This window comes from Miscanthus floridulus, chromosome 14 (assembly GCF_019320115.1).
Source record: "Miscanthus floridulus cultivar M001 chromosome 14, ASM1932011v1, whole genome shotgun sequence".
Lineage (NCBI taxonomy): Eukaryota > Viridiplantae > Streptophyta > Magnoliopsida > Poales > Poaceae > Miscanthus > Miscanthus floridulus.
In genome coordinates, this window is record NC_089593.1 from 36,884,649 (window position 1) to 36,894,766 (window position 10,118).

Genomic DNA, 10,118 nt, shown 5'->3' on the forward strand with positions numbered 1-10,118 from the left:
TCGCGCCTGGCTTCTTTAAATCGAAGCCCGCACCCGAGCCACCCCCTGCTGCCCCTCTCCACTTCGTTTTCGCCCACGCCTCTGAGTTCGTTGTTGCCGCACGGAGGAGCTTCGCCGACGCCGTCCGCCGTCTTCTCCTTCGCACGGACCGTCGCCGTCGGGCATCGCCGTCCCCTTTCTTCCCCACGGTGAGCACCCCCCGGCCTCCCTCTATCTCCCGGTATATCTTTTTCTCGTTTTTTTGGCTTCTCGAGCCTTGGCCGCGAGCTCCGCGAGCCATGGTCGCCGGCCATGGCGGCCACCGCGCTAGCCGCTGTTCCCGGCCGCCGTAACGGCATGGCCGCGACCCCCCTTCTTCCCCCGCGCTCACCGGTGCCCTTGGACGTCCGTTTGGTGAACCGTAGGCCCCTAACCGCGCGCTCCGGCGAGTCCACTGCCGCCGGCCATGGCGCCTGGCCGCCGGTGACCCTGTTCCGGCCGGCCGTCCCTCCCCAGGCCGATCCTAGCCGCCCAACGCGAGATCAACGGCCAGGATTAGAAGTTACCCCTTCGCGGGTAATTTTGCTAAAGAGTCCCTGGACTTTTCTAAGTCCTAACCCACAGCCCAAAGCGTATTTCCCGAATGCGCAATCCCGTTTGGAAAGCGTAAACTCCACGGCTTAAGTCAAAAATACGTTTTCAGTAATTACAGAAATGCCATTTGAACTGTTTCGCTTATAAAATTGTCGTTTTAGCTCTTAATTGATCCATTCAAATCGCGTTAGCTTCGTAATTTCATAAGCTACATGATGGAGCTACTGTTAGTCAAGTTTGTAACTTTTTAATTTCATGATTAGATTTAATTAAATATATGGCTATAGGAAAACCCGTTTAAATCATAACTTTCGCATTTTAGCTCTATTTTTCTTGAACTTCGCGTTGACGTGATCATAGCGAGACGTAGATTAGTTTTACAAACATTTTATCTTGATTTCAATACTGTTGGTGTATTGTTCTAATGATAGGAATGTTTGCTTTGCATGAATGCTTTTGGGATGTTGTATGTTGCTGTGTAGGTCGCATTCAGACGGTGAGGAAAACGTGGGAGACCAAGAACTCTTCGACGACCAGCAGGATCAACACGAGTTTGTGAACCAAGGCAAGTATAACATGGGCCTTCCTTGATGTCCTATTTCACTTTAATCAATTACTCATTTGCATGTGTCTAATTTTGATACCTGTAAGGACATCCTAGTGATTGTTTATCCTGTTCCTTATCTCCTATGGGTTAAATGCATATGGGTAGATTGCTAGTGCTCTAACTGAACTTGACATACATGTTGATGAATGATACTATGGAACAAAGTGAGTAACATGATTTATAACAACTGTTCCATAGGGCGAAAGTGCAAATGACCTTTGTTCATGTTGCTTCCGGCCCTCCATAAGGACTTATCTGTCGGCAAAAGCTAGGACTGACAGTGCAACCGGGAGAGTTATATGGCTCTGACTTTAGCTCAATAATAGGACCTTTCCTAGCTGGTTAGAGGTTACCTTTTTGGCGCAAATGGGGCTTGCCACTTTGGGTATAGGGCTGCCTCTGTTCCTATGAGTATAGCCACGATGGATATGTGCCATAGGAAAGGGGGTCCCTACATCTGTCTGCCAAGGAAACGTAGCAGCCCTAACTTGTTGGGGAAACCTATGAAATGACTTCATAGTGTACCCTGCCCACTCACCTTGGTAGCGACATGGGAGTAATTAACCCGGGCATATGGGAATCACGACTCGCGGTGAATGTGCACCACCTCTGCAGAGGGTAACAAACTGTTATAATAGCCGTGCTCACGGTTACAAGCGGCTCGGAAAACTCATAGAATAACTGGTTAATTGTTGATGATCATTTAAAGTTGTTCAATGATGATATATGGTACACCTGACCCCGATATTTGTTCTTATGGGAATTAAATGGGAGCTTAAGCAAAACTTGATAATACTTGAGAATAAAAGTTTGACCTATTAAAAATGCTAACTGCAGTAAACCAGAGTCTATCCTTTTTGAGCTTCATAACCCCATGTTAGCTTGCTAAGTACGGAATGTACTTACACTTGTTTATTTTCTTTACTTGGATAAAAATCCTAGATGGGTAACAGATGACAACGGGTATGAGGATTTCCCGGAGGATTATTAGGCTTGAGGTCAACCAGTTGACCTTCCCTGTGATGAAGCCCACGAGAGTTTATTATCTTTTTATCTTTCCGCTGTGATGTATAAGACTAAGTTTTATTATAACTCTGATGTATGAGACACCGTGATGATACTATATGTAATTTGTCAGCTTGTGTGTGTGATTGTTTCCTGGGCACACGAGTTTTGTGCATTCAATTTTATCCTTAAAATTGGGTGTGACAAATTGGTATCAGAGCCGTGTTGACTGTAGGATGCAAGCCTAGTTAGAAAATGGTCGTTTTAGCGTCTTTGCTCCTCTGGTTTCTTGCTTACTGACTTATTCTTGTTATTTTATTAAAACATCTATGCTTTTCATACCTTAATCTATTATTTAAAATTGTTGATTATAATTTCATCTCACTTTAAATCTATAGATGTCTCATAATCCGAAGACTGCTCGACTCAGCATCGCTGGCTATCGTGCCATGTTCACCCTACGTGCCCCACCGGCGGAGAGGGAGATTGTGATCATCTCCGACGACGAGGAGATGGCTACACCGATGCCTACACCTACTCCTACACTAGTCGCCGTGCCAGTCTATCCTGTGGTAGCTACACCTGAGGAGTCGACGGCTACTTCCCCTACACCTGCACCCTCCCCCGCTGCCCCCGTGGAGAACGAGGAGATTGGCTAGAAGTGCAAGTACTACTTCAAGCCAGCTCTAGAGATAGCCTACTACCACACTCTCCTCACCCACGTGCTGGACGACTACTTCCCCGACTTGCACGCCTCCATTAGCTACCACTGCGCCGAGTACAAGCACCCACTGGAGGCTACCTTCTAGAAGGTAGAGCTGGTGGTCACCGCATGGAACGATATCATTAATGGACATGAGATGGAGACTGTCCACTGTGCCCCTGCCAGGAGAGCCCATGCTTTGGATGGCATGGAGGATGCAGCACAGAATGCCTACATCCACTACCATGGTTGTCGCTTTGAGGCCATGAGGGAGGATCGCTTCAGGTTCCTTCCTCGAAATGATCATGAGGGTGTTTGGCAGGTTTTGGCTCCACCAGAGAATAACCCAACTCTGGAGGCAACGGTGCAGCATGTCCAGGCTATGCAGGGAGTGGATGATGAGGTCAAAGGAGAACTACGTGCATCTTAGAGGGCGCAGAGACGTCTTCAGAAACAAGTGGATGAACTTTGAGCACAACTGGGACAGCCTTCCATCTACAAGAAGAAGCGCCGTTCTTCACCATGATTGACACCGCTCCATAGGTGTTAGGTGCCTTGATCTAGATTACCACGTCGTTAGTTCGTGTTCTTATTTAGTCTTGTTGGTCTTGTGAACTTGGTTGATTAGATGTTTAATTTGTGAACTTGATTGATTTGGTATTTTGCTTGGTTGCTGGAAGTTTGTGGGCATGTCCACAACTTCCTTAGATGGGAACTTTAAATTTAGAATGAAATCTTAATGCAGATGTTTCATTTTATCTTATCTCTGCTGTGCTGATTTCTGGAGCAGCCTGTGTTCTTTATCTGGTATCTCGAAATCTGGGATGATAAAAATTCTGAAATTTTTGTGGAGATAACTAGACCTCTGTATCTTTCAAGTGTCTTTGGAATCACATCAATAGCTGTTCAGGTTGGAGAGATCTAGCTGTCACAATTTGATGTTCTTGCGCTGTCTGGAACTCAGAACAGTTTCGGTTTAGCTCTACTTTTGACTATGTGTGAGTCCGAATCTGTAAAGGTGGTCTATATGAAAGTTGTAGCTGATGTCCTAAGCTTTCTAACAAATCTTGGTGCACCTCTGTTGAATCTCTGAAACTCGAGTTATAACAGTTTTACTGAACTGCTGAATTTGTACCTTGTCCAGAAAATTCTCAGCATTGTTTCTTATCTTTTGTAAGCTCTCTATAATTGGAAAAATCTCTAAATTTTACACATTTGTTGGAAAATATATGGCCGCAAGAGGAGGAAGAGGCAGAGGCCGTGGTCGTGGGTGTGATGCTCTTATAAATCCACCACCGCCACCTGTGACCATGGAACATATATTGGGAATGCAAGCGCAGCTGATGCAAGCTATGATGCAGCGCTTGGACAATGAACCTGCAAGAGGGCCACCGCCTGTCCAGGTTAGAGATAAGCGTGGAGAGTTTATGAAAGGTCGTCCACCGGTGTTCACCCATGCCTCAGACCCTATGGAGGCCGATGATTGGTTGCGTGCTGTGGAGAAACAACTGAACATAGCACAATGTAACGACCTTGAGAAGGTGTTGTACGCTTCCGAGCAACTCCAAGGAGCTGCTCAGGATTGGTGGGAATCATTCCAGTTTGGACGTCCCAACAATGCTCCTGCTATCACTTGGCAGGAATTTAAGGATAGTTTCCGGTCATACCATATTCCTGATGGACTAGTGGAACTAAAGCAGGAAGAATTCAGATCTCTCAAGCAAGGATCAATGACTGTGGCAGAGTATCGAGACAAGTTTGCACAACTATCACGCTACGCTCCTAATGATGTAGCGGACGACAAGGATAAGCAACGCCGTTTCCTCAAGGGACTCTATGATGGACTGCAGCTCCAGCTGATGTCTAATACTTATCCTAACTTCTAGTCTTTGGTGAATCGCGCAATCGTGATTGATGATAAGCGCAAGGAGATGGAAGCTAAGAAGAGAAGGCTCCAAGGGCAAGCTTCTAGAAGCAACACTCGCCCACGTGCTTATCCCCAGCAAGGCTTCCAGCAGAGGAATCAAGGACCAACTCACCAGGGAAACCGTGGTCAGTATCCTCAGCGGAACCAGTTCCAGCAACGCCCTCAGTATCAGCAACAGTTTGGAAATCAGCATCCCGCGCAATAGACTAGCAATCCTACAACACGCCAGGGAGTGCCTAACAATGCTCCTATGAAGAGTGGTGCACCCAACAATCCCAATGCCTGTTATTGATGTGGAGAAGTAGGTCACTATGCTCATCAGTGTCCTAAGAAGCAGAACCAACAAGCACCTCAGAACCAGACCAACAATCAGAAGTTCAACGCCCGACCACCTCTCACAGCGAAGTTGAACTATGTGTCATCTGATGCAGCTTAGGAGACGCCTGAGGTCATGTTGGGTACGTTCAGCGTCAACTCTATTTCTGCTACCGTACTTTTTGATTCTAGTGCTTCGCATTCTTTTATCTCCTAAGCTTTTGTTAGAATACATAGCATACCTTTATGTGCCATGAAAAACCCCATACTAGTGAATTCCCCGGGAGGTAGTATGCTCGCTTCTTATTGGAGCCCCTCGACTAGCATTTCCTTAAGGGGGGTAGACTTCAAGGTGAAGCCTATTGTGTTGAGAACAGCGGGAATTGATCTTATCCTGGGAATGGATTGGATGAAACAACACCGGGCAGTGATTCAATGTCAGGAGAAATCTGTGGTTGTGACATCACTCAATGGGGATAGAATCTATGTAGAAGTGGTAGTGCAAGCTCAGCCTACAGCCATAGTGAATCAGCTAGAAGGTGAAGTCAATGAACAAGATCGTGTCGTGGAGGAGTTCCCGGATGTCTTCCCCGATGACTTGCCAGGTATGCCACCTGACCGAGACATTGAATTCATTATTGAATTATTACCTGGAACTGCACCAATAGCTAAACATCCATATAGAATGCGAGTTAATGAATTAGAAGAGCTTAAGAAACAACTAAAAGAGTTGCAAGAAAAAGGTTTCATACGCCCCAGTTCTTCTCCATGGGGGGCACCTGTGATCTTTGTGGATAAGAAGGATGGTAGTCAACGGATGTGTGTGGATTACCGCTCACTTAATGAGGTTACCATCAAGAATAAATACCCTTTGCCTAGGATTGATGATTTGTTTGATCAGTTGAGAGGAGCTCATGTGTTCTCCAAGATTGATCTCCGATCTGGTTATCATCAGCTTAAGATTCGGAACTCGGACATACCCAAGACCGCATTCACTACACGGTATGGATTATATGAGTACACCGTTATGTCTTTTGGATTGACCAATGCACATGCATACTTCATGTATCTGATGAACAAGGTGTTCATGGAGTTTCTAGATAAATTTGTGGTAGTATTCATAGATGACATACTAATATTCTCCAAGACTGAAGAAGAACATGCGGAACACATAAGGTTGGTCTTGCAAAAGCTTAGAGAACATAAGCTGTACGCTAAGCGGAGCAAGTGTGAGTTTTGGTTAAAGGAAGTCTCTTTTCTGGGTCATGTTGTCTCCAATGGTGGAATAGCAGTGGATCCAGGCAAAGTGCAAGATGTACTGAATTGGAAACCACCAACTACTGTAAGTGAGATTCATAGCTTTTTGGGATTAGCTGGTTATTACCGAAGGTTCATTGAAGGTTTTTCCAAGCTAGCCAAGCCCATGACAGCTCTGTTGGAAAAGAGTGCTAAGTATGTATGGTCAGGATAAATGCTAGGCAAACTTTGAAGAGTTAAAGAAGAGATTGACTACAGCTCCAGTATTAATATTGCCCGATTTAAACAAGAACTTCTCTATATATTGTGATGCATCCCGTTTGGGTCTTGGATGTGTGCTTATGCAAGAAGGAAGAGTGGTTGCATATGCATCTAGACAACTAAGGAAGCATGAGTTGAATTATCCTACTCATGACTTGGAATTGGCAGCTGTGGTTCATGCTTTTAAAGATCTAGAGACATTATCTAATTGGACATAAGAGTGATATCTATACTGATCATAAGAGTTTGAAGTATATCTTCACCCAATCAGATCTAAATCTAAGACAACGTCGTTGGTTGGAATTGATCAAAGACTATGATTTGGAAGTGCATTATCACCCGGGAAAGGCAAACGTCGTAGCTGATGCACTTAGCAGAAAGAGCTATGCCAATGGAATTCAAATAACATCTATGTCAGCAGAGTTGTGTGCTGAAATGGAGTATCTCAACTTGAGCCTGGTCACTAATGCAATGGAATTGGTGATAGAGCCTACATTGGAGCAGGAGATACGCAAAGGACAATTGGAGGATGAAAAACTTAAGGAGATAGCAGAGAATGTAGTGCTTGGAAAGGCACCTGGATTCAGAATGGATGAGAATGGAACTCTTTGGTTCGGGAAAAGGATATGTGTACCAGAAGTGAAGCTATCCGAGATGCAATTCTGCAAGAGGCCCATGAGTCTGCTTATTCTATACATCCTGGAAGTACCAAGATGTACTTGGATCTCAAAGAAAAGTATTGGTGGTATGGTTTGAAGAGAGATGTGGCAGAATATGTGGCTTTGTGTAACACTTGTCAAAGAGTGAAAGCTGAGCATCAAAGACCTGCAGGGTTACTACAACCAATGAAGATTCCTGAATGGAAATGGGAAGAAGTTGGTATGGATTTTATTGTAGGATTACCCCGCACTCAAAGAGGTTATGATTCAATATGGGTAATAGTGGATCGACTCACCAAGGTTGCTCACTTTTTACCAGTCAAGACTACTTATAATGGTGCAAGATTAGCAGAGTTGTACATGGAAAGAATAGTGTGCTTACATGGTGTTCCCAAGAAAATTGTGTCGGATAGAGGCACCCAATTTACATCGCAATTCTGGCATAAAGTGCATAGATCCTTGGGGACAAAGTTGAATTTCAGTTCTGCGTACCACCCGCAAACCGATGGACAGACTGAAAGGATCAACCAGATTTTGGAAGATATGTTGAGAGCTTGTGCACTTCAGTATGGTGATAGTTGGGATAAGAGTCTGCCTTACGCAGAGTTCTCATACAACAACAGTTATCAAAAGAGCCTCAAGATGGCACCTTTTGAGGCGTTGTATGGACGTAAGTGTAGAACACCTTTGTTCTAGAATCAGACTAGAGAAACTCAAGTGTTTGGACCCGATGTCCTTAGAGACGCGGAAGAACAAGTGAGAATGATTAGAGACAATTTGAGAGTAGCTCAGTCCCGACAGAAGAGTTACGCTGATACCCACAGAAGAGAGCTGACTTTCGAGATTGGTGATTATGTGTACTTGAAAGTGTCACCAATGAGAAGTGTGAGAAGATTCAATATGAAGGGAAAATTAGCACCAAGGTATATAGGACCTTTTAAGATCCTAGAGAGACGTGGAGAAGTAGCTTATCAGTTGGAACTGCCTGAGAGCTTGTCCGGTGTGCACGACGTGTTCCATGTTTCCCAGTTGAAAAAGTGTCTGAGGGTACCAGAAGAACAAATTCCTTTGGAAGAACTTGTTGTCAAGGAAGATCTTACTTATGAAGAGTATCCGATAAAGATCTTGGAAACTGCCGAAAGAGTTACGAGAAGTCGAACAGTAAAGATGTGCAAGGTGCAGTGGAATCGTTATATAGAGGATGAGGCTACTTGGGAAAGAGAAGAGGATCTGAGAAAGACTTATCCCCAACTATTTGAGTAAGTAATCACCCGAATCTCGAGGACGAGATTCATCTTAAGGGGGGGGGTAAAATTGTAACACCCTAAATTTGCATTTTCTAGAAATAGCCAAATTGATTTATTTTAGCAATGTTGGTGAGCATTGAAATATAGGAAACAAATAATTTTTATAAAACTAAAATCAAATATAGTTTAAGATTTGAAACTTTTGATGCATACATGCTGCTGCAATATTTATTCATGTGATGATTGTTCTTGAATTAGAGTTCAAATGAATTCAAAAATTATTTGAAAATGCCTTTGGGAAAATTTGTTTGGAAAATAAAAAGGAAAAAATGAACATCTCCTCCCCTTCCTTGCTTTCGGCCCGCGAGCTATCCCCTGGCAACCGCCGGCCCAGCTCCCCGCTCCCCTTTCCGCGCTCAGCCCAGCAGCCGCTCGGCCCAGTAGCCGCGCCAGCCCCGCGCCTCGGCCGCTCGGCCCAGCAGCCGCGCCAGGCAACCGCCCGCGCCTGCCCCCCCGTGCCCTGCCGCTGATGCCCGGGCCCGCTTGTCGGCGCCATCTTCACCCCCGCGCGACTCGGCAACCGCCCGCGCGTGCGCCTAGGCAACCGCCGCCGCGCCCGGCCTTCTCGCGTCGTGGGAGCGCCCCTCCTCGCGCCTGGCTTCTTTAAATCGAAGCCCGCACCCGAGCCACCCCCCTGCTGCCCCTCTCCACTCCGTTTTCGCCCACGCCTCTGAGTTCGTTGTTGCCGCATGGAGGAGCTTCGCCGATGCCGTCCGCCGTCTTCTCCCTCGCATGGACCGTCGCCGCCGGGCATCGCCGTCCCCTTTCTTCCCCGCGGTGAGCACCCCCCGGCCTCCCTCTATCTCCCGGTATATCTTTTTCTCATTTTTTTGGCTTCTCGAGCCTTGGCCACGAGCTCCGCGAGCCATGGTCGCTGGCCATGGTGGCCACCGCACTAGCCATCGTTCCCGGCCGCTGTAACGGCATGGCCGCGACCCCCCTTCTTCCCCCGCGCTCACCGGTGCCCTTGGACGTCCGTTTGGTGAACCGTAGGCCCCTAACCACGCGCTCCGGTGAGTCCACTGCCGCCGGCCATGGCGCCTGGCCACCGGTGACCCTGTTCCGGCTGGCCATCCCTCCCCAGGCCGATCCTAGCCGCCCAACGCGAGATCAACGGCCAGGATTAGAAGTTACCCCTTCGCGGGTAATTTTGCTAAAGAGTCCCTGGACTTTTCTAAGTCCTAACCCGCAGCCCAAAGCGTATTTCCTGAATGCGCAATCCCGTTTGGAAAGCGTAAACTCCACGGCTTAAGTGAAAAATACGTTTTCAGTAATTATAGAAATGCCATTTGAACTGTTTCGCTTATAAAATTATCGTTTTAGCTCTGAATTGATCCATTCAAATCGCGTTAGCTTCGTAATTTCATAAGCTACATGTTGGAGCTACTGTTAGTCAAGTTTGTAAGTTTTTAATTTCATGATTAGATTTAATTAAATATATGGCTATAGGAAAACCAGTTTAAATCATAACTTTCGCATTTTAGCTCCGTTTTTCGTGAACTTC